At 37.5% G+C, this 24,125-nt stretch overlaps 1 protein-coding gene and 1 long non-coding RNA gene across 3 annotated transcripts in view; one reads left to right on the top strand and one right to left on the bottom strand.

Annotated features, from left to right (window-relative positions):
• The window catches only part of Grid2 (glutamate ionotropic receptor delta type subunit 2), a 1,417,491-nt gene that overhangs the window by 497,527 nt on the left and 895,839 nt on the right, over positions 1–24,125 (bottom strand). The window lies entirely within an intron of this gene.
• Positions 11,659–22,948, top strand: LOC143272165 (uncharacterized). Its single transcript, XR_013049600.1, has 3 exons — positions 11,659–12,107; positions 21,492–21,571; positions 22,253–22,948. It is a non-coding gene; the product is annotated as an uncharacterized LOC143272165 (long non-coding RNA).

The raw sequence follows: 24,125 nt of genomic DNA, 5'->3' as shown, positions 1-24,125 counted from the left end.
GAAAGACAAGAACAAGCCAAATCCAAATCCATTCAATGGAAAGAAATAATAAAAAACAAAATAAAAATCACTGAAATGGAAACAAAGACAACAATATAATCAATGAATCTAAGGGCATGTTCTTTGGTGCAACTAACCAAAAGAAGGAAAGGGAGAGGACCCAAATTAACAACATTGGGAGTCAAAAGAGAAACGTTACAATAGACACCAAGGAAATTTAGAATTATTATAAGTCAATATTTAAAACACCTGTATTCCATTAATTTGGAAAACCTAAAAATGGCTGGATTTCTACATTCATCCAAACCACCAATATTAAATGAAGACATCAACAACTGAAACAGATCCATAACAAATGAGGAGGTTGAAATAGTTATTAAAAGACTTACAGAAAAAAAAAAGCCAGGTGGATTTACAGCAGAATGCTACTAAAGATTCTAATAAGATTCACAGCTATTCCTTTTTAAACCATTCAAATAAAGAAAAGACAAGAAAGAGAAGGAAAACTCCCAAGTTCCTTATATGAAGCCAATATTACTCTAATACCCAAATCAGATAAAGACACAAAAGCAAAAAAGGAAACTACAGGCCAACATTTCTCATGAACATAGACTCAAAAATATTAATAAAATACTTGCAAACAAAATACAGACATACAACAAAAAGATTATACACTATAATCAAGTTGTCTTTGTCCTTGAAATGCAGAGATGAATCATATACAAGTCATAAACATAATAAATCATATAAATGGATTTAAAGCTATGCTACATGATCATCTAATAGATGCAGAAAAAAACCTCTTCAAAAAATCCAATGTGTCTTTCTAGTGAGAGTCCAATTAAATGTAGGGATAGAGGAAACGTATCTCAACAAAATGAAAGTTTTTTGTAAGAAACCCACAGCCAACATCATCCTAAATGGTATAAAACTTGAAGCAATTCCCTGGAGTTGAGAATGAGACAGAGATGTCCACTATCCACCTACTCCTTTTTAATACTGTTTCCAAGTACTAGCTGAGGCAATAAAGTAAGAGAAGGAAATTAAAGGGAATCCACATACGAAAAGAAGCCAAACTATCCCTATTTATAGATGTTTTTATACATAGTAATCCCAAAACTTCTACCAGAAAACTTTTAGAAATGATAAAAACATTCAGTTATGTGGCAGCAAACAGAAACAAATTGTACAAACCAGTAGCTTTTCTATACACCAATAACAAACACACAGAGAAGGAGATAATGGACACACTCCCATTTACAATAGCCTCAAAGCAAATAAAATACCCAAGAATAAACCTCAGGAAATGAAGAACCTCTGCAACAAAGTCTTTAGACCTATGAAGGAAGAGACAGAAAAAGATGGAAGAAAATGGAAAGACATCCAATGCTCATGGATTGGCAGAATTAATAATGTAAACTGACCATTTTACTAAACACTATTTGCAGATTCAATGGAATCCCAACTGAAATCCCTATCATATTCTTCTTTACAGAAATAGAAGAAAAAAATCTATTCTAAAATTCACATGGAACCACAAGATACCCTGTATAGCTTTTAAAAACAGTCCTAGTAAAATGAACAATGCTGGAGGAGAGAATACCAGATTTTAAGAAATACTGTAGTGCCATAGTAATAAAAACATATGGTACTGGCACGAAAACAGACATACAAACGAATGGAAAAAAATAAAGACCTAAACATGCACAATTTGTAATTAAACCACCTAGTATTTAGCAAAGATGATAAAAGTCAAATAGTACTGGGAAAATGAGATGTCCACATGCAGAAGAATCAAATTAGACTGATATCTATCACATTGTACAAAAACAAATTCCAGATGGATTAAAGACCTAAATATGAAACCTGAAATACCAAAACTTCTAGAAGAAAACATAGCCAATACCCTACACGATACAGGCATAGGAAAGAACTTCCTGAGTCTTTGCTGGCTGCACATTTGACAGAGGATTAATACTCAGAATAGTCATATTAATAGTCAAAAATAGTCAATAGTCAAAAATAAAACAAAAAACCAAAAACAACCCATTTAAAAAATGGGCCTTGACCTGAACAGTGAATTCTCAAAAGAAGAAAAAAAAAAGAGTAAGAAATATCTCAAAAAATGTTCAGTGTCCTTAGCAATTAGCTAAATGAAAATCAAAACAACTTTGAGATTTCGTCTACCATCCAAGTATTCAGATGTGAATAGAAAGTCTGGAATAACTGCAGAAACCAGACAAAGTAAAAAGGAACATTCCAAGGCTAGGAGATTTGAAGACTAATCAAAAGGGGAAAAACAGGGTCCAAGCGAAATGGCAGAGGACATGGGAAAAGGGAGACTCTAGGGATGGGAAGGGAGGTAAACGTAGAAGGTGGGAGGAGGGTGAAACAATAAAGATGTCTGAAAAAGCCATAAGGAGTCATACTATTAACTATTTAAAAAAATCTACAAAACACTTGATTTTGTATATAAATACACATAAATAGTTTAAACAAACCTTTCTTACCTGGGCTGAGAATGTTCCCTCCACAAACTAAATCCATGCAACACAAACCCCAATACCAGACAAGAGAAGCCCAGTTTTGAATTGTTGGTCAGATTTGTCCAAGAGATCTCAAAAATACTATTGCTATTGCCCTTGGTTACTTCCAAGAGGTGTAAGGACAGTCTCTGTTTCAGAAGCCACCATGAACTTCAGAAACAGGGCTCAGAGACTCCTGAGCTGGAACTGACCTGAATGATGACTCCTTCCTGAGGTACCAGAATGTTCCATGCAAGCTTCTAAAGGAGGGAAGCAACCAACAGTCCTATCCAGCCATGATGCCTATGAACCACAAATGACCATCATGGCATGATAACTCTAAGACTGTAGTAGTGACGTCTGTACCTTGGTGGTGACCAGCAGCTCTCTAATTGAACTTAAGACCCACTCAGCAAGAGAGAAAGCATGCCTGGTAGCAGAAACCTAGCCAACTAGTCAGTGTTAGTGAAGTTATGGATCTTGGAAAAGAACCCACAACCACCACTTTTCTAAACCAGACTAATCCCTAACAATAATCTACAGACATTTGTACTTACACCCACAGTTGAATGTAGTCCTCACCACTAACCAAAGGAACTTCTCTTTGCAACAGATGGAGACCATTACAGAAAACTACAACTAATCAAAATACACAGTTGTGGGGCTCAGTCTCAATGGATACCTGTACAAAACAACACCCACACTTAGGGCTCAGGTGACATTGCCAACAGGGAGGTGGAAAAGATTGGAAGGGCCAGAGAATCAAAGAGTTCACTGTGAGATTGTGTCTCCTAGTAGTACCATGAACTGTACCCATAAAGTCTCACTAATATAGCTGCCTCAATGTGAGCTGAACAATGAGGGCACCAATTGTCATGCTAACACAGACAGGGAAAGCTCATGAAGCTTCAGTCCTTCACAAAGAGTTCCAAGTAACTGAGGAAAGCTGAGAGTGGGAGGAATAGTCTTTCCTAGGGAAAAGTACACCAATGTCCAATACCAAATGGTCAACCCTTAAAACATACATACAGGCGACATTATGCAGACTCAGAAGGTTATATTTAGGGGGTATATATACATAGGCACATATATGTATATAAATATAACAGTAGTTAATGAAAAAGATGCCATACATTTGAAAAATAGCAAGGAAAGGTTTATGGGAGGTTTTGGAGAAAGGAAAGAGAAGGAAGAAATGCTGTAATTGTATTATAATATCAGAAGTAAAATAATAAAATAAACATTTAATATCATTAAGACATATATAGTCCCATGGTTCATTCTTGTCCCATTTTGGGGGTTTTGTGTTTAGTTCACAATGTTCACAAAATCCCAAGAAGCTTAAGGTAAGTGAGTACTTGGTAACATATTCTGAATAATGACCGAACAAAAAATTGGCAGGATTTATATAGGACATGGTGTGCCCAGGGAAAAAGTTTGAGTTTGTACAAATAAAACATCTTTAATCATAAAGGGACCTTTGGGCATGTTTGACAATCATGGCTATGTTGATTATGGTAACAGTAATAACAGTATAACAACATGACCAGTTAAGATTAGATAATATCTTTCCATATGTTGTGCACACAAATTTCAGAAATGCTTTGTGACCCTGAGAGATTGCCCAGGAGTGTTTCTGGTATTGGGTAAGTGTTTGGACTACCTAAGGTCATGCTTTTAAAAAGCTGATAATATGCTGCCAAGATTTTGTTTCTTTTAAGCAAAGAGATACTTAAAGAAAATTAACATTGTTTCTCTCTTTAAAGTAGTTTAAATTTGGTGATCTACCCCAAGTCACAGATCAATCCCAGGAGCCTGTTTTAAAGAACAATGTGGTACTTGGATGAAGGAAGAAAGACACTTAACTCCCCCGTCTGCCTCTTTTCTACTCTACTACCCAACTTTTGAATGAAGCTGTAAAAAATACATTTTGATTATTCCACTTCCAATGTACATGTGCATTTCAAACCTTCTTCTAAGACGGATGAATTTCCATAGCTAGCTTTATTTGCTTTCTTTTTAGCACTGTAGTTTGGAGAGTACATTTGGGGAGCATCCCCCAGGGCTGCTTTCCCTAAATTGACTCCAGCTGATTGCACTGACAGTTTCTAGACAGATTTTTCTCTGTTCAAGTCCTAATTTCACATTTATTTTGTAATCTTGATCCTGCCAAACACACAAGTCAAATTATATCACTCATATCATTGAAATTCTCACATCTTGTCTTCCCATCTTATTCATCTAAGGGCAGGTCCTAAAAGTAACCTCACAGGCTGTGGGAAATGCCCTCACCCAGGAACTTCTCTTCCTTCACTTCTTGCTCCTGCGTTTAGATGCAGCCAGATCAGCCTCGATGCTTCAGTTTCTCATGGACTCTTGCTCAACACCCCTCAGAAACTTAGCCTTTGCTGTATGCTTCCCCAATAAGATACCTTCCTCTGATAACTGCCATTTATTTACCCTTCCTTTAAAAATTTTCCTTAAATATGTAAATCTTCTCTCTGAAACCTTTGCTAGAAATACCAAGATTTCCATTCTCCTTCACCCCAAGGCCCAGCTCTGTTTTATTTCCACTAGAGTATTTATCACTAAATAAGTATTCATTTAAGGGTGTGTGTGCACATATATGTGTGTCCTGAGTAGATTTTATTCCCTGTTGCTGCCAGCAGTATTTGCCACATGCTGAAAATCAAGTATTTGTTTAAAGTTATTCTTTTTTCCTCAAACAAGACTGCCACAAAAAAAGAGAAAACGACAAGTAAGTGGATTTACTCCAGATAATATCTGATAGGAAACCAACTTCCTTCCCTCAAAGCAGTTTAAATGGTAGTATTACTATAGTTGAATAATTCATGTATTTCAAAATCAGATTTTTGGTAAAATTCTAAAGAGAAAACTATTGACTATTACATATTTTATGCAGCTAATCCTCAAAAAATTAACCAGATAATAAAAATATTGCCCCTTTATTAAGCCATAAAACGTGAAACACACACTTAAAAAGGAGGATGTAGCCAGGAGAATAAAGAATCATAAACCAAGATATACTAAGGCTAAAAAAGTACAGAATCATGAAGAGATGAAGACATTTTCTTAGGGAAATTTGTTGAATATTACATTCTCCATTTTTTCTTAGAAAATATTTTCAAACCCCTAGGATGACATTTCTTTTCAGTCTGAAATTCAATAATTCAGAAGCCTAAGAAAACACAAAATGGCATCAAAATTGGACTCTTGTAAGGAGCTACTTCATATATATTCACATAGAGCTTATTGAGGCTGAGCAATAGCAATCCTTAATAAATGGAGGAATGGCTTAAATTAAATTGCCAGGGAGAAGTGCATGCAGTATGACAGCTTGGGAAGATAGCCACTAAGCCGGCACTGGGGAGCCTGCTTAACTACACCATTACTCCTCAAGCCATGCATTCTCCTTCAGTTTTTGTTCTTTTCTGCATCAAAACCCTGCAGCTAATAGGTTGGAGAATTCTATCACAGCTACTTCCGATTCCAACTTTCTTTCTGGGCACATAACTTTTGCACCCCACACTCAACATTTCTTGCTCATATTTTTGCAAGCCGTAAGTCCCCAGCACTTGGTAGTGCTTCTTCAAACCATCCTTTACATTTCTGTCATCTGCAACACCCTTTAACTACCTAAGGACTTGCCATCCAGTGAAAAATCCAAACTCTGTAGTGTAGCATACACTTACACTGCCCTTCAAGTGTTCAACTCCTTTGTTTTTTCCTAGTCACATCTACTTCACTCACTTTACCTGCACCATGGTCTTCATACAAAACCCATCAGCATGTTGCATTTCAGTTTGTCTCTACGTTTAGGAAACATCTAAGTCCAATAAAGGAAACATCTAAAGCTAATACGGCTGTCATTCGTTTCTTTTTTCTTTCTTTCTTTCTTTTTCTTTTTTTTTTTTAATTTTGAGATAGGATTTTACTGCACAGCCCTGGCTATCTGGGACTCACAATGTAAACCAAGCTGACTTCAAACTCTCAAAGATCTGCCTGCCTCTGCCTCCAGAGTACTGGGATTAAAGGCATGAACCATCAAGTCTAGTATGGCTGTCATTCTTTTTTAAACTTTTTTTCTTTTTAAAGATGTATTTATTTAATGTATATGAGTACCCTATGACTTCTTGCCAGAAGAGGGCGTCAGTTTGCATGAGAGATGATTATGAGCCATAATGTGGTTGCTAGGAATTGAACTCAGGACCTCTGGAAGAGCAGCCAGTGCTCTTAACTGCTGAGACATCTCTCCACCCCCACCTGTCATTCTTAATACATAATACTTACATGGAATTAGAAGATATGGTAAACACTATAGGATTCATTAAAGTTCAAAAGTCTTCAAAAATATCTAAAATCTGACCAAGTTAGGCAAACACAAGGGAAGAGTATAGATTTATGTAATTGGATCCGAAACTCACATCACATGATTCTTTCCAATTATAATTAAGGATTAGTTTTAGATATCAGTATATCCTAATGTAATCTCAGGCAGAGCTTGTCAATATCTGAAATTGCTTAGGATTATTTACTTACTGTAGTAATGAGTGAGCTTCTTTTGGCCTTATAGAGATTTCAAATTAATAGCAGGGATATTCAAGGGACCAAACCAGGATATAGTAATACCACACACAGATCGTAAATACATTCTTATTTTATGAACTAGTAATGTTCAATACTTTGTGGATTTATAATGGATCTAAGTTGAGTAATACACAGTTGAGCAATTAACTTCATCATACAATTTAACATGGGAGTTTGACTAAGTTTATGTTTAGTATGAAATTTGTTAACAGTTAAGTCTTATATTATTTACTTATTATAAGTATTTAAATATTTTACAACAAGTATTTAAATATTTTGTTCATAATGAAACAGGAAACATTTTAAAGGTATATAAGTGTTTGATATTTAATTAAAGTTTAGTCATACAAAAGTACTTAATTAATTGTTTGAATAAGATGAAAAATCATCAAAAGGCTTAAAAACCATTGTAGAGGAGGCTGGACAATGATAATGGTTGGGAGAAATGAGACTGAGGGCTTAAAAAATTGGGAGATTAATAAGAAAATAGAGTTTTTAATTTGTAACTTTAATGAGCTGCTTAATAATTTTCAAAGCCAATGAAACCCCTATTCTACCTTTAAATCATTGATATATCAGAATAAAACAGTCTTGAAATTCCTTGTGAAAAGTTACTTATTTTTGCTATGATCCTATAATGAGATTTCTTTTTCATATTTACAAAATCCCTTTTCTCTATGTAAAATGTGATTTACTCCTCAAGCACATGAGATGTTTAAGGTATGTTGGATATTTCCATTGAATTTTCAGCAATAAGGTTGAGTGGAATTAATCACATCCTTCATCCTGAACTGATTTTATACAGTGGTCTGCTACCTGTGAAATCCTTGCTGTTCACTGTGTGTCGCCATTGCTTTCACTCACCAGGAGTGACACTCTTTAGGACTAACACACATTCTACTACACTTCCTTTAGAGATTAATCTTTATGTTTCAAATAAACATCATGACTTTAGTCCTTGCCTTTGACCTTGGGTTCTATATTTCTGACACCTGCCAAATATTTCTGTTCAGACAGTATCCGATGGCACAGATTCTTCAAAAATTAAAATTATTCTCAGAAAACCAACTTGTTCTATAGTTTTGCTTTTTGCATTTTTTTTTCCTTGCAAGGAATCTACCATTGAAACTTGGACTACTTACTGGTATTTCCTTCTTAGCATTTATTTTCTCCCATTATCAGAATATATCTATGTTGATCTATGCTGCCTGTGTCTTTTTAATGTTCTACTTCCACAGTCACTATCTCTCCCTGCCCTGGCTTCTGCTTCCATAATTCCCACCCTTACCATCTTCTATATTTGGCAGTGGCCATTCCTCCCAGAGTTGTTTCTCCTTGTAATCTGCCTCCCATGGGATGGGCTGAAAGTGCTGGGATCTGTCACCTTAATATGCATGACTTCTCTCATCAGTGGTAAACATCATGTCCAAAGTCAGCCACAAATGTACATTCTATGTTCTAGCATCCTAGTAATTTTACAGTCTCATTTCCCACTACTTCCTATTGATGGACACTTACATCCAAGGTTGGCGAACTTCTTGTAAAAGGCTAGGAGGTAAATATTTCAAGGTTTGTGGTTCCTATGGACTACAATGTGTCTCTGCTCTGGACTCCATCATTATAGCAGAAAGTAGCCACAGGCAATGAGCAGACATAGCTATGTTCTAGGAAACTTCACTGATGATAGGGAAGGGCCAGGATTTGGCAGGAGGACCATATGCCACCCATGCTTGTGCCCAATCCAGTCGGATTTATCTGATCATTTTCTCCAGGTGTAATTACACTTTCACCTCCTCACCCTATATACCTCAAAGGCCCTACCATTCTCTGATCATGAAAGTGCCTTGTGAGTGTCTTTATCACTCACCTGAGCCTTGGTCAGCCCTTCATCCCCAGTTTAATAATGGCTCATTTTCCTTTGAAAGTTCAATACCCGCTCTTTCTGTTCATTTATTCACTCATGAAATGCTTTAATAGAAGCTCACTAGCCAGAAAGCATGACAGGCACTAACAACAAAGAAGATGAGCAGAAAGTTTGGGGTGACAAGTGTTGCATGAATTAGAGTGATACGGGGACAAAATCAGGTGCTACATTGAAGTGGCTTCAGTCTCAGACACAGTAAAAATATAGTTCTCATAGCTTGTACTTGGCTGATGTGTTTAATGTGTATCTCAATTTAGAGAGCAATACTGAGGAGTAGTTACTGTATAAATACATTTTAAAATTATTACTACATTTTAAACTTGTCATTTAAAAAGACCTATGAGAGCTTGGAATATTTATTAAGCTACAAGGCTACTATTTTTTTAAAAATACAATTGCAAGTTTTAAAGACAAATAACAAATAGCTTGTGATCTTTTTTGTTCCAAAATTGAACTGTCTCAAAGTTGAAAATCTATTTAAAAATATAATGAAAAGAAAGATGCCACAAAGTACATCATTGTTAATCTTTTTAAAATCAGCAACTATAAACATGTCTCTGCCTGTACATCTCTCTTGTTTTATGCTGTTACTTTCAAGCCAAATTACTAGACACATTATTTACAAATATTACTTACATATGAATAATAAAAATCTTAAATTAAGCCAGGCGGTGGTGATGCAAGCCTTTAATCCCAGCACTTGGGAGGCAGAGGTAGGTGGATCTCTGTGAGTTGGAGGCCAACCTGGGCTACAGAGTGAGTTCCAGGAAAGGCGCAAAGTTACACAGAGAAACCCTGTCTCAGAAAAAAAAATTCTTAAATTAAAGCAAAACAAATCAAAGGGTTTTTGGTAAGTATGAAATGGTAAAAAGGCTTACCTACACAACAGTGTAAAGAACTGGGTTTTAAGGACAGCGGTGATGGAGCACCTACTCTTTTATGTAACTAGGTGTGTTCCTACGTCACCTTCCCATTTTATGTAACTAGGTGTGTTCCAATGTTACCCTACCATTTCATGAAGCCAGGTGTGGTCCTCAGTTACCCTACCGTTTCATGTAACCAGGTGAGGTCCTATGTCATCTTTACACAGTAAGTGGACAGAGGTAGAACATGATTAGGATACCTTTAAATTCCATTTTCTTAGCACATGTTCTTATGAGGATATTTTGGTGGTCAGTGAAGCAGAGCTTACTAGATAAATGCTTTAGTTAAGGATATAATTACAAGGTATAATTTAAAATGTAAGTATAAGACTAAATTTTTTTTTAAATTCTAAAACCTTGCTTTATTTTCTGGTTAGCAATGTATAGGTTTTAGCTAGAAGCTTTTCTTATGTGTTTTAAACCAATTTTTATTGCAGATTTTATGGATTCTTTAACCTCACCCGGTGTTTTTACAAATCCTGAGATAAAGACTATTTACACAATACTCTTGAAAGATTTCTTGAGAGCAAAGCATAGAGAAATCATAGAGGAAAAGATTTAGGAGTGGAAAGCTGTAGAACCTTAGAGACAAGAGACTTTAGGATTATTTGCTTATGCAGTGGTGGAAGTTGTTACAATCTTGGAGAATATGAAACTCAAATGTGCTATCTTTGGCCATCAAGCCATTTTCAGCAAAACAGTGAGGCTTTAAGAAAACCTCCGAGTCTGAGAAAGGAATTGAGTTTAAGGAGAAAAGGAGGAGTCCTAAAATGAATTCTACCATAGGGAAGATTCCAGTAATCTGTGCCCACCCCTCCCACCTTCACCCCACAAGCATTTAGGGAGGAAACAAAGAGAAAGAGAGGATAAGGGTGGGGAGGCCCAAAAGGACTTAAGGAAGCTGCAGGACTTAGCAGGCAGCTCCTCCGGAGATGTTAGGAAGTTCCAGAGAGGAGCGAAGAGAGGCCGTGAGGGAGTGGAGAGCTATGTTTCTTTTCTTATTTTATTTTACTTTTTTAAATTTGTGGATGACTTTATTTGATATCTGGAGACCGGCATATAAATGAGCCCACATTGATGTATATGAATTTCTATGGCTGGCCAAGAAAAGGTAATGTAGATGATTGCTAAATAGTCTTATTAAATAAAAACCCGGAGCCAGATACTGGGGTTAAAGCCTGAGAGAGATCAGAGGAGTAGGAAAATCCACAGCTAACCTCATCTCACCAACTCTGCAGCTTCCAAAGAGCAAGCCACTTCCTGTCTACCCACACCTATATGCCTTTCTGTTCTGTTCTCTCATTGGCTCTCTCAGCCCAGCTACATTACTTCCTCTTCCTGCCCAGCTCTGTCACTTCCTGTCTGTCTGTACAGACCTCCAGACCTCTTTGGTTAAAGGCATGTGTCACCACGCTTGGCTCTGATCCCCAGTGTGGCTTTGAACTCACAGAGATCCAGACAGATCCCTGCCATCCAAGTGATAGGATTTAAGGCATGTGCTACCATTGCCTGACTTCTATGTTTACTTATAGTGGATAGCTTTTTCCTCTGACCCTCAGATAAATTTTATTGGGGGACACAGTATATTGGGGAACATAATAAGGTAACTGACAGAATTTGAAAATTGAAACAGATTAAAGATGGAGGTGGTGTACACTCCCAGTGAAATATTCCACAATATATATATATATATATATATATATATATATATATATATATGGCAGTTATAAAGCTGCTCAACAATATGAGCTATAGACAAGATTAAAATTAAGTGCCAGAACCCAGAGGCTGGATGATCCAGAGATCTAGGATAGAACCAAACACAAACATGATTGGAGAAAGAAAAAAAAAGTCAATGCAATGATGTCTTGATGTCTAATGATGTTCTGCTATACTCATAGACTGGTACCTAGCCCAATTGTCACCAGAGAGGTTTCCTCCAGCAACTGATGGAAGCAAATGCAGAAACCCACAGCCCAGCATTAGCCCAAGCTGGGGGAATCCTGCTGAGAAGAGGGAATAAGTATTGCAGGAGCCAGAGGGGTCAAGGACATCAAAAGAAACACCACAGAATCGACTAACCTGGACTCATAGGAGCTCACAGATAATGAATTAACAACCAGAGAGGTATGTTTCAACAAGATAGGGGCTCAGGAGATCAAGAGGAATCCTAGCACACCAGTGTGGCTTTTGTAGTAAAGTAGACAGAGCAAGGGGCTCCATGGTGACACTTACCGAGTAGAAGGGGAGGGACAAGTGGTTAGGGCAGGTAGAGGAGAAAACAGCTGGAGAGGCGGCCTGGGAGATGCTTCCAGAAAGGGAGGCATTCCAATACAGGGAGCAAAGCAAGTGTCTTAGCAAGCAGAACAACCCTCATGTTGGGGCTCCGAAGGGCAAAGCAGGAAAGACTCTAGTAAGTTGCCCTCTACCTGTGTGCTATGGGACACACACTCACACCCACCCACTCCCCCATCCCCCACACAAAAATTAAATTTAGTTAATTAAAATTAAAAAAGAAAATATTACCAAGAGAAATTACAGAAGTACTAAGTGAACACATGTTCACTGTTTAGAAGGTTTAATACTATTCAGGTGATGATGTTCCCCAAACAGTTCTACTGATTCAACACAGAGTGTATTAAAAGCCTAAGTTGTGCCAAAATTAACATGCTAGTACTAAAATACACATGGAAAGAAACTCAGAAGGGTCAAAACAATGTTCAAAGGGAGGTATGAAACTAGAGTAACTCACATATTCTGAACTCAAACTTACCATAAATTAAAACACTGAAGATGGTGTGGGTTTGGGCTCCAGCCTGACATACATAACAATACTAAACAGCAGAGCTTCACTTTTACAGTAGAGTATATTTTAACAAGGGCCACATGATGGCTCAATGAGTAGAGAAAAGTTTTACAACAAATGTTTCATAGTGGTTGAAATTCCACATGAAATAACAGCACGGGCTAGTCTTCCCGTGTTATGATACAGAAAATAACTCAAAAAGGTTCATAGACCTAAATGTGAAAGCTAAATTGTAAAAATTATGAGACACAAATGAAAAATCATTGTGCGTTTCTGATCTGTAATAGTTCTTTAGATATACCAACATATCCATCTATGAAACAAAATCGAATGATGAGTTTTTTTTTTTAATCAAAACTAACAATCTTATTCTATAAATGAAGAAGTAAACAGATCTCCTGCCAAGTTAGAGAATGCTAGCTGATTAGCAGCCTAAATTCTCCTGCTGCAAGCCCTCAGTTTTGGGCAATTCCCTTTCTCCCTAAAATTTCTTGTAAATGTAACATACACAGACATTCTAAGGGTTGAGTTGTGGATATAACTGTTCAGGCTGCTAAAAAAATGTAATCCAAGTAATTGGAACAATGTTTTGTTGTTGTTGTTTGGTGTGTGTGTGTGTGTGTGTGTGTGTGTGTGTGTGTGTGTGTGTGACTGTTTTTCCTCAAGTAAAGAAATTTTTTCAAGCTAAAATCACAAATTTAGTGACAAGGAGAATTTACCTCCCAGTTCTGCAGGTCAGAAAGTTATTTATTTGGTATTAAAATTTTCATACAGAGATCAGAAATAGAATAGATTTATTTTAGAATAAAACTTAAAAATTATTTTTCCTATTATGTAAAATAAATATATATGCATATTATGCTATTCTTTTTGTGTGTGTGTGTGTGTGTGACAGGTAGTGACTATGTTTTAGGCTAGACTGAAACTCATGATTCTTCTGCTTTCACTTCCTGAGTGTTGGGATTAAGTTGTTACAATGCTCATTTTCAAAATATTTCTTTACTTTGCCAAAACTAGGCATTCTTTATGTAAAAATAAATGAAACAGAAATACAGTCTGCTTCTTTGTGCTGAAAGGATGGGAAAAGACAATAATTGTAGGACTGATAGATAAGCAACCACAGTTCACAACTACCCTTTAAGAAAAAGACTTCAACAATAGAGAAGTTCTAATGGCAACTATGTAAACAGAGGCGACTTCAAACAATGGGAGGGTTTCCTGAAATGGCTGTGGGCCAAAGGATTGTGTACTTTTAATTGTAGGGAGAAAAGAATCATTTGTTGTGGGATAATGCTTTTGTACACTGTAAAGATTTGTCACTCCTATTGGCTTAATAAAACACTGATTGGCCAGTAGCCAGACAGGAAGTGTAGGCTGGGTGACCAGACTAGGAGAAGGCTGGGAAGGGGAAAGGCAGAGATGATCATAGTCAGCAAGACCAGCCAGACCACTCAGAGGCAGAGGAAGTAAGATGACAATGCTGGACTGAGAAAAGGTACCAAGCCTTGGCTAAACATAGACAAGAGTTATGGGTTAATTTAAACATAAGAGCTAGTTAGTTATAAGCCTGAGCAATAGGCCAAACAGTTTATAATTAATATAAGTCTCTGTATGTTTATTTGGGACTGAACATCTGTGAGACTGGGCAAGACAGACTTCTGTCTACAATCATTGGGCAAGTTTTGTCTGCTTTCTCCTAAAAAGACATCTTTTCTTATAAATTGCACAAAAGTGACCTCAGGACATGTAGTATGAACCTGGCCAAGGTTCACCTGCAAAACAAAAAGAATGAAGGAAGTGAAAAGTGCTTCCTTGTTCTGCCTGTCTTCTAGATGATGCCTGTCTTAAGTTTCAAAGGGCTGGGGTGACTACTTAACATCTCAAAGCAGACCTGGCCTTCAGGTTCTCCCAGTATCCTTCAATCCCTACCTGTTTCAGGGTTTGGTTGGCATACCCCACACTCTACCCTAAACTCTCCAGCCCAGGGGTTGGGCTGCCCTTCCCCCAGAGGCTCTTCCCTGTATAATTCGGACATTTTGGTTACCCAGCCCCTTTGTACCTTTGACCTCCTGGTTGCTGCATCCGGTTCCCCTCCCTCCCTTCTTCTTTCCCTTCTACTCTCTCACAAGGCTCAGGGTCATGGCCACTCTAGTCTCTCCTAGATGTCCCTGGCTCTGGCTCTGTTCTCCCTTCTATCTACAGTAGTAAACTTTCTCCTCCACCATACCTAGGAGCTTTCATGTCCTTTCCTTTCCTTTTTATTTCTTTTTTCTTTTTCATTCACACCGTCCTTTCCACTCCCACCATGGCTTACCCAGATTCCTGATCAGGCAAAATGAGGTCTTTTATATTATATTTATTTCAACTAAGGTAAGCAAAAATCACTCCTATCTGGTAATAATTAAATCTCATTGCACTCTTGTGGAAATCCAAATTTCTTCCTGCCCAGGTTTTCAAGCCATGTCTCCTTCAGGCTGCAAAAGAATCATCAATGGCATTTCTATGTCCACTCCACTCTAATCCAACGGCCCTTGGTTATGTATTAGTGACACAGAGTTACCTCCAAAATAACCCCAGGATAAGAAGCATGCTAACCAGGCCTGTAAGAGATAAGTGAAGTTTGGGATGCTAGGATTCTAATGTTTGTTTGCCAAGATTGATCTATAATTCGGCTCCATTCCCATAACAAAAGGAGACAACCCTGACTTACATCCTAGTCATTAGGCCCATCTCCTTAGCAAAGAACAAACCTCTAACAGGCAGCTCAAGAATGAAGCACAAAGTCACAGCCATTATTAAGTCCTGGTCTGCCATTAAGTCCCCTATGCTCTTATCAGGAAAAACATACTTCTGCCAGGTAGGCAAGAGGACCCCAGGTAACTATTCAAAAGAACAACACTGATGTATGTGGTGATATTTTATTTGTGTACCCCAATAAAGTTTATCTAAGGATCAGAGGAAAAAAGACAGCCACTATATTAAACATAGAAGTCAGGCAATGGTAGCACATGCCTTTAATCCTAGCATTCAGGTGGCAGAGATTCATCTGGATCTCTGTGAGTTCAAGGCCACACTGGGAACAGAGCCAGGTATGGTGGCACGCGGCATTAATTCCCAGCACTAGTTAATCAAAGAGGTCTGTGGGTCTGTAAAGACAGACAAGAAGTGATAAAGCTGGGCAGAAAGAGGAAGTGATGTAGCTGGGTGGAGAGAGGAAGTGAGATGGCAGGGCACAGAATGGATATAGGCATGAGTATACAGGAAGTAGCTCTCTTGGCTGAGGATTTCCTAGGGTAAGAACTTGTGGCTGTGGCTTGTTCTATTCCTCTGAATTCTCAGCTTTCACCCCAATATCTGGCTCCAGTTTTGTATTAATAAGACCATTTAGCAATTCATCTTATAGATGTACTTAAGAAATAATTGTAGCAATCTTTGCTGTGTCCCATTTGGCAAAGTGGCCAAACTTGTAGTCTCTTGTCTCTATTTAAATTGTTCAAATTATAACCTGGGGCCTAAGACCTGAAAACAGTTTAAGAATTACATTGTATATGGAATGCATAAGCCTAAAGTGTGTGTGTGTGTGTGTGTGTGTGTGTGTGTGTGTGTGTGTGTGTGTGTGTGTATTAGGGAAATCTTCTATTCATGGCAGGCTCCTCTTTGTACATTAGTCAGAGCAGGATGTACACTATTATTACAGAGCTTTTCTTTACTAATCTCAGGTGTGCAGAGTGATTTCTTCCTAGGAAGGCATATTGATATTAATTCTAGTGCACTAACTCATCAGTACCTCAGCCTACTGATGAATCCCAGCTCTCCAGCCACCTAACATACAGTGCCTAGCTCCAAGCCTGTGATCCTTTCTATCCTACCACAGTTATAGGGTTATAAGTTTTGCTTCTTGTATTTTCTTTTCTTTCTTTCTTTTTTTCACTAATTTCTTAGTTTCTGTTCATTTAATGTAGGTTTCGTCCTGCATTAAAATGGGAGCCCTATGAGACTGTTAGGCTGGAACCTCCAGCTCACTTCATGGAGCCCCATTTCTCTCTCCAAAGCCCACCTTCAGAGAATTTCCAATAAAGAAAAGCTGCCAAAATTCCAGTTCTGCATTCTCAGCAGCGGTGGCAGTGGCCCCAGCTCCTCCCCCAAAGTTGCCAGTGCTCAAGACCTTGCCTAAAAGTACACCATAATTGGGCACAAACCCAGCTTGTGGCAACAGGTCATCACCCTGTGCCTACAGGGTGTTTAAGTGCCCTGCCTTAGATAGTTCATGTGATTCATTCCTGCCTCGATCTGGCTTGCTGCCTCAGTGGAGAAACCTATTATTGGGCTACAGAAAACCTTTAAAGACCAGTAGAAATTCTTAATTTCTTCCATGAAGATTTCTCAAAAAATGCTGGCACATACTAAAATCAATCTTTGATACTGTTTTCTATGGATGATGAAAATAGCTTTTAGGAACATGGAAAAGGCTACTTTTTACCCAAGTTGCTGAACACGTGGGTAAGGTTTAGAGACATCACTAGATTCTCTTCCTAACTTCAGCCCTGTTTTAACACATATAAGATCTTAAATACAGTACTTACATTGATTTTTAAGTTTTTGAAAACCAGAAAAACTAATTTCTTCTCTCTCTTTGGGATATTTAGAATTATAAATGATAACATGCATAGTAATATAAAATGCTGAAAAGTTGTAAAATTTGATTATCAGTCTGTACTTTTCATGGTCATTTATAATTCTTGAATTTTAGTTTTATGAGTATTAGATTTCATATACAATGCTCATAAAATACAATAAAAATAATTTTATCTTTTGTCTCAGAATCCTTTTAAATATATTCTACAGGACCAATTTTTTTCTTACTTTTGCATAAATTTTAGCCAGGCCCTATAGCTTTTGGTATATTTCTAAACAATACTATTTTATGGTCATATTCCTGATTAAATAATTTAAAACCCTGCAACCTTATTAAAAAAGAAATCGTCCATTCCTGCTTATGCTCAGGAGTTGAGGTTTGTACTCTTCCAATGCTCAGGTTTGCTATAGGGGAGAAAGGAATAGATGTAGAAACAGAGTGGACATTTTCTTCTCTGCTTCCTACCTAGGGCTAGTGTTACCTCTGGAGTGGAAGACAGGAAGTTCAAGAAAATGGGGCAAGAAAGTAATCACGTTTCTATTGCTGGTCTTGGATTTATAACTGCTATGGGTTCTTTGGGGTCCACTTGCATTCACCCACTTCCACCTAGTTTACTCTAGAAGCTTGCTTGGTAGCTTTCCCCTAATTCCGTGGAGTGTTGTGAGTACCTCATGTTCTCTTTAGTAAGATCTCATGTGGACCCTTTAGAATGAAAGCCAACATTAACAGACAGGAGCCAGCATATCTTCTACACACCTTGTCTATTTCTCACGGGATGCAGACACAGTGCTGCTTCTAGCTGCCAAGGCTAACACACTGCTTTGTGGCCAGAAGCGCTCTTTTCTGACAGCAATGAATGATGAGACCTAAGATGGGTATGCCCTTTGCTCTAGTACACTGTGACTGCAGAGGATTCTGGGAAATATGGAAACAGTTTCTATGTGGCTGTCTGTCTACAGGGGAGTGGATGTTTTGTAAACAGTTTAGGTTTGTGACACTCACTAATTCATTGTTTGTGTCTCCCGTGTGGATGCAGCTGAGGGGTAGAGATTGTGACCCAAGTACAGATATTTTTTAGAAGTTTCTTTTTTTCTTCTCTTTCCTTCTTCTTCTTCTTCTTCTTCTTCTTCTTCTTCTTCTTCTTCTTCTTCTTCTTCTTCTTCTTCTTCTTCTTCTTCTTCTTCTTCTTCTTTTTTTTTTTTTTTACTGGAGCTGAGGACCGAACCCAGGGCCTTGCGCTTGCTAGGCAAGCACTCTACCACTGAGCTAAATCCCCAACCCAATTTTCTAAGTTGATTTAAAAAAACAAATATAAAATACCATGGAGACAGATATTCTTAGACTGCTGCATTCATTTATTCCCAAGGTGATTTAGAGGTTAATCCAAGTCTATCCACTTGTTGGCAAAATTTTAGGCAATAAAAAGAGAAACTATTCGTAACCTACTATCCTGAAAAAAAAATTGTTATCAAGATTTAGTGGATTCAGACAGCTTCTTCTCAGGTGACTGTAATTTGAACAAAGATTGAGGACCATTAACCTGGCCATAATTTGAATGCAGACATGGACTTTCTGGAGTTTTCCTATCATTGGCTATGTTTGATCTTTGCCTGGATGTGACCTAGTGTTAAGACACTGGCATGTTAATTTTTCCTTTTGATTATAAATTTGTGTATCTGCCAGCGTCGTGGTTTCAGGAAATAGACTCAACCATTATGTAAAGTGTATGTTTCCCCCGCTTAGTTGAAGACGGGTGTGGGAGTCCCTTAGCTCTCTATCAACTAAGCTGAGTCAGCCATGAGCTTCTAAGAATGTGAAATCAGGCTTTGCTCTTACACTAAATCAACTCTCGGAGAAGATGGATGTGCTTTGGCTCAGTGTCCCTATATTTTTCCAGCTAAGTTATCTGTTGTCAGTTTAGATATGTTAGAATTTAATGAGTTACTGGATTTCTTTTTATCCTGTGTACTCCGTTTGTGTGATTATTTCTTCTGTGATCTTCACAGCCTGAGGTAGGTGAAATAGAATCAGCAAGAGGCAGTGAAAACTTACAGAACCTGTATTTTGTTGAATGCTGTTTTCATTTAATGGAAGCCGTGGTGGAAGACCCTATCTGAGATAATGATATAGATTTATAAAGGACTGAATTTTCACTACCAGAGTCAATATTCTACATAGATAATTCTCATCTTATGGTTGGATGAAAGAATATTCAGTTTTTAAATGGCACAAAATGAGACATACACAGGGCAAGTTACTTTTTGTACTTAGAATTCTGGTCCAGGCTGGCAATATGCAGTGCAATCTTCTTTCTTAATGTTGGGTGGAGGCAGGAGCTGAGCTTCCCAGTCAGGCACTCAATCTTAAGAGTGAACAATTCATACTCAGTGAGTTAGTTATACTGCTAAGCTTTGTTGATATGTATATACTAATTAAATATCCATTTTCAACTTAAATGCATTTATTGGAACATAACTTCCTTGCATGTAGAGATATTTCTATATTGTGTTTTAGAGTTAATGTATTTCTCCAGTGCTCCTATGATGACGATATAACCTATGGTGTTTGGAGAATAAGATTTGGGAAGAGAGTTGGTACATGTTAAATGAGGTTATAAGGATTTGGCTCTGACCCAACAGTATTAGTGACCTTATGAGAGGGGATGACAAAACACTTATTCATTCATATTCATTTCACTATCCCACTATACTGCAAAAGATCATTTGACCACACAACAACAAATTGGTTAGCTTTTATCTAAAGGGAAAACCTCATCAGACACTAAGCCTGCTGCCATTTTGATCTTGGATTTCAAGTCTTTTAAACTATAAATAAATTTTAAATCTCTGTTGTGCATGGCAGCAGGATTATTATATATTATAATGTAATATATATTATATAGCAAGCTGCTTTGTAGGTTGCCTATTGGTTTACTATGTGTCTCATCACATTATAGTTTGAGAAGCAGAGGCACTTCTTGTACATTTTATATCCCTTATTCCTTTCTCCATCGTTGCACATATCAGGTACACTGGAACAGGCAAACAGTAGGCAGGTTAAGGGCTCATTTTGTCAAATTAGACAGATCTAAGTTTCAGTATTAAATCTGTAGTTTATGGAGAGCTTGATTAAATTCTACTTCATACATGTGTATCAAGGTAGCCTACCTGATATGGCTGTTGAAAGGATTAGAACAGTTAATGACACCCACAATTTAATGAGCATTGCTAACATTATTGTTATGATTGTTGATTGAAGGAATGAATGAGGCTTAAACATCAGTAATGATTGTCAGGGCCTTTTCTAAAATGAAATTACAAACTTAAACTTCCTTCCAAATGCCTATACTAATCAAATTAAATAGTGTACATGACAAGCTAGGTTCTGACTACAGGAACTCAATCCTTTCTGGGGACAATTTGCTTCAACACTATTTGGAATTTTTCCATGGTTTCTCCTTCTCAAGGGATGTTGGCTGTATTTTAAAGTTAGATCTAGGTTTTTTTTAAAAAACTTGAATCTAGAAGAAAGAGATACTTTTTTACATATTCTCTTCTAAAACTCCCCAAGTGAAAGAATTCTGGTTGGAGCAATTTGGTTAGCACAACTCTCTCTTTCCTAGTGTTTGTGTGTGTGTGTGTGTGTGTGTGTGTGTGTGTGTGTGTAGGGGGGATGTGTGTGTAAAATAACAATGGTACCATTCTGGATACTTAAAACAATTAGCTTATGGGATATATGGAGAGATGATACTGCTTTTACTCCCTTTCCAACACAGCAGTGTTAAAGTCCACATATAGTTGATCTTATATAGAATATTGTCATGTTTCCAAACTCATCTCCTGACATTCCTTGGACAAGCTGATTCTAAAGAGTGCTCTCAGATGGGCTATTTGGTGATATTAGGAAGTAGAGAATAAGGTGGGGACCTTTCTGATGTCTAAGAGAAGAGAACACCAGCTCCTGCTGCTGTAAGTGGTTATGATTTTATCAGGCTGGATAAATGGACAATTGCTTCATGGCTCAATACAGGCAAATGTGGACCTTACCTTTACTTCCTGATTTGGTCAAGGTTCCTAAAACCCTGCTGAACTCTGAGAAGTTTCATGAAGGAACCAACAAGACAAACGGAAATCCCGAAGAGACCGCCAGGTATTTATGGAATTTAAATTGTATCAGCTATCACCAATTGTATTTAAACCTAAATGCAACATCTCTTGGAAAACTCTGTGTAGTCCAGTACTAATTGTAGTTACTGAAAGAGCATCTCTAGAAAGAGGAATTGTGAGACTTTGGAAAGCTGATGCCAGTCATGAAGCTCATTTCCTCAGGTTCCCACGCTTCATATGAGAGATTCAGATGTGAGCTACCTAAGACTTCTCGGTCATAGGTTTAACATGCACCCTCCTGGCACTTGTTTTGTTAGGAAGCTTGAGTTGAAATAAAAATTAGATTACTTTGCTACTGTTCAAAGCTTAAAGGGGTCTAATCATCACCTTGTTAAGCATAATTTTGTTGTGACCTTATGCAGATGGGTTCATACTGCAATCTACCTGAAATAAAGAACTCAGCTTCCTTAAAATGACAGGACCATTACTGTGCCTATAAATTATTTAAACTCCTGGGTCTGTAGTGGAATCTTTAATGAATAATAATTGTAAGTATTGCATTCAATATTGTATGTGGCCAAAGTTATAAATAGGGCTAAGATAATAACATTTTGTTTGGATATTTCTCTGGGAAAAACTCTTTTTTTTCCTTATAAATTTGACTGCAGCACAGAATGCTAGTCATTAGCTGCTTGAATGAAACTTGTATATTTTTTTTAACCAGAAAAGAAGCAAGTTCAGCAAGAAGGCTCATCATTGATCAGGTAACAGTTACAAGCCACAGAAAACAGGACTCTTTCCCAACATGTTTTAAATCTAAGAAATGCATTCTAATGAACTGAAGCCACTTTCAGTTGACTTTTATGCCCCAATTTTATAGCAATTCAGATAAGTGTATTTCTCTCCAATGATGTGGCATTCTTGTCACAAGCCACACTAGCTGCTTTGGAAGGGGACACTGGCAGCATTCCTCACAGAGGTTGCTATCTTTCTGCTTGGCCTCAGCAATGGGATGCATTTGCAAACATGGTCTTTCCAGCCCCATCTTAGTACAGGAAATACCATGCTGGGGTGAGAAAGCTTGCCCCGAAGTCCCAGCCCTGGGACCAGCAGAAAGAGATATCTCCCTGTTCTGACAAATTTGACTACACCTATTCCCTGGCTTTTGTTTTGTCTTTTCTGTAAGGTTTACTATTATTTTATGTTTTTAATTTCATGTGCATGTGTCATGGCACTCATGTGAGGGGTCAGAGGTCAATTATGTGAGCTGGTTCTCTCTTTCTACCAAGCCAGTCCCAGGAATACACTCAGGTCTTAGGTCGACAGTAAGGTGTCTTACTCACTGAGTCACCTGGTACTTGGCTCCCACGTTCTATAGGTTTTGATGCTGCTTTGGGCAAAGTAGATATAGACTGATGTTTTCTCCTTGGTTTTGGTCAATGTTATGAATGTATTCCTTTTTTCCATTTTTATGTGTCAAGTCATTTCATTTAATTTTGTTTGGTACTTGGATCCAGAGCCCAGCCTTCTATCCATAAGGTTGAGGAATGACATTTTTATCAGGGCTCTCTATAGCTAACACTGTAACTGCAAAGTGAAATAAAATTATAAAAAGAAAATACATTTAAAAAACTTTATTCATACATGCACATATATATGTGTGTGTGTATATATGTGTAAAAATACACATATATATTAGTATGCCAAATTCTAGAAAACTATTTGTTGCATTTAGTGTAATGCTTAAAAAATGAAAATGGAAAATACTATATAGCATAACATTTTAAACTATCTGGTTGTATAATTTTATCTGTAACTTTAAAATAAATCTACACAGCTATTCTGTATCATTCTTAGAAAATGATGGGGGAAACTCACTAAATCCTAATGACAAAATAGTTTCTCTTTTTATTTCCTAAGTTTTTGCCAACAAGTGGATAGACTTGGATAAACCTGTAAATCATCTTGGGGAATAAATTTATGTAGAAGTCTAAGAATATCTGTTTCCAAGGTATTTTATACTTGTTTTTTGAATCAACTTAGAAACTTATAAACAAAAATCTGTACTTGGATCACACTCTACCCCTCAGCTGCATCCACACAGTGACACAAACAACAGAGGAACTAAGTGTCACAAACCTAAACTGTTTACAATACATCCATGCCCCTGTAGACAGATGGCCACATAGAAACTGTTTCCATATTTCCCAGAATCCTCTGCAGTCACAGTGCACTAGAGCAAAGGGCACACCCATCTTAGGTCTCATCATTCATTGCTGTCAGAAAAGAGTGCTGGCCACAAAGCAGTGTGTTAGCCTTGGCAGCTACCTTTGGCTCCTGAATGGCCAACATTGCAGTTAGAAACAGCATCAAATGACCATGATTCAGACTAGGTAAGATTTCTGCAGTGCACTTCCTATAATCCTATTGATACTAGTTTTCTTGTCAGTCTGACCAAGTGCCTAACAAGATACAACTCAAGGGAACAATCACTCTTGGCTTGTATTTGAGAGTATAGTCCACATTGGCTGGGAAAGCAAGATGGCAGGAATGTGGGGCTTCTTGCTCCTATCTGAATGAAGTAGAAATCACAGAAA

Source organism: Peromyscus maniculatus, chromosome 3 (genome assembly GCF_049852395.1).
Source record: "Peromyscus maniculatus bairdii isolate BWxNUB_F1_BW_parent chromosome 3, HU_Pman_BW_mat_3.1, whole genome shotgun sequence".
NCBI lineage: Eukaryota > Metazoa > Chordata > Mammalia > Rodentia > Cricetidae > Peromyscus > Peromyscus maniculatus.
Note: the sequence above shows the minus strand (reverse complement) of the source record. Positions and strands in the feature narration are given on the sequence as shown.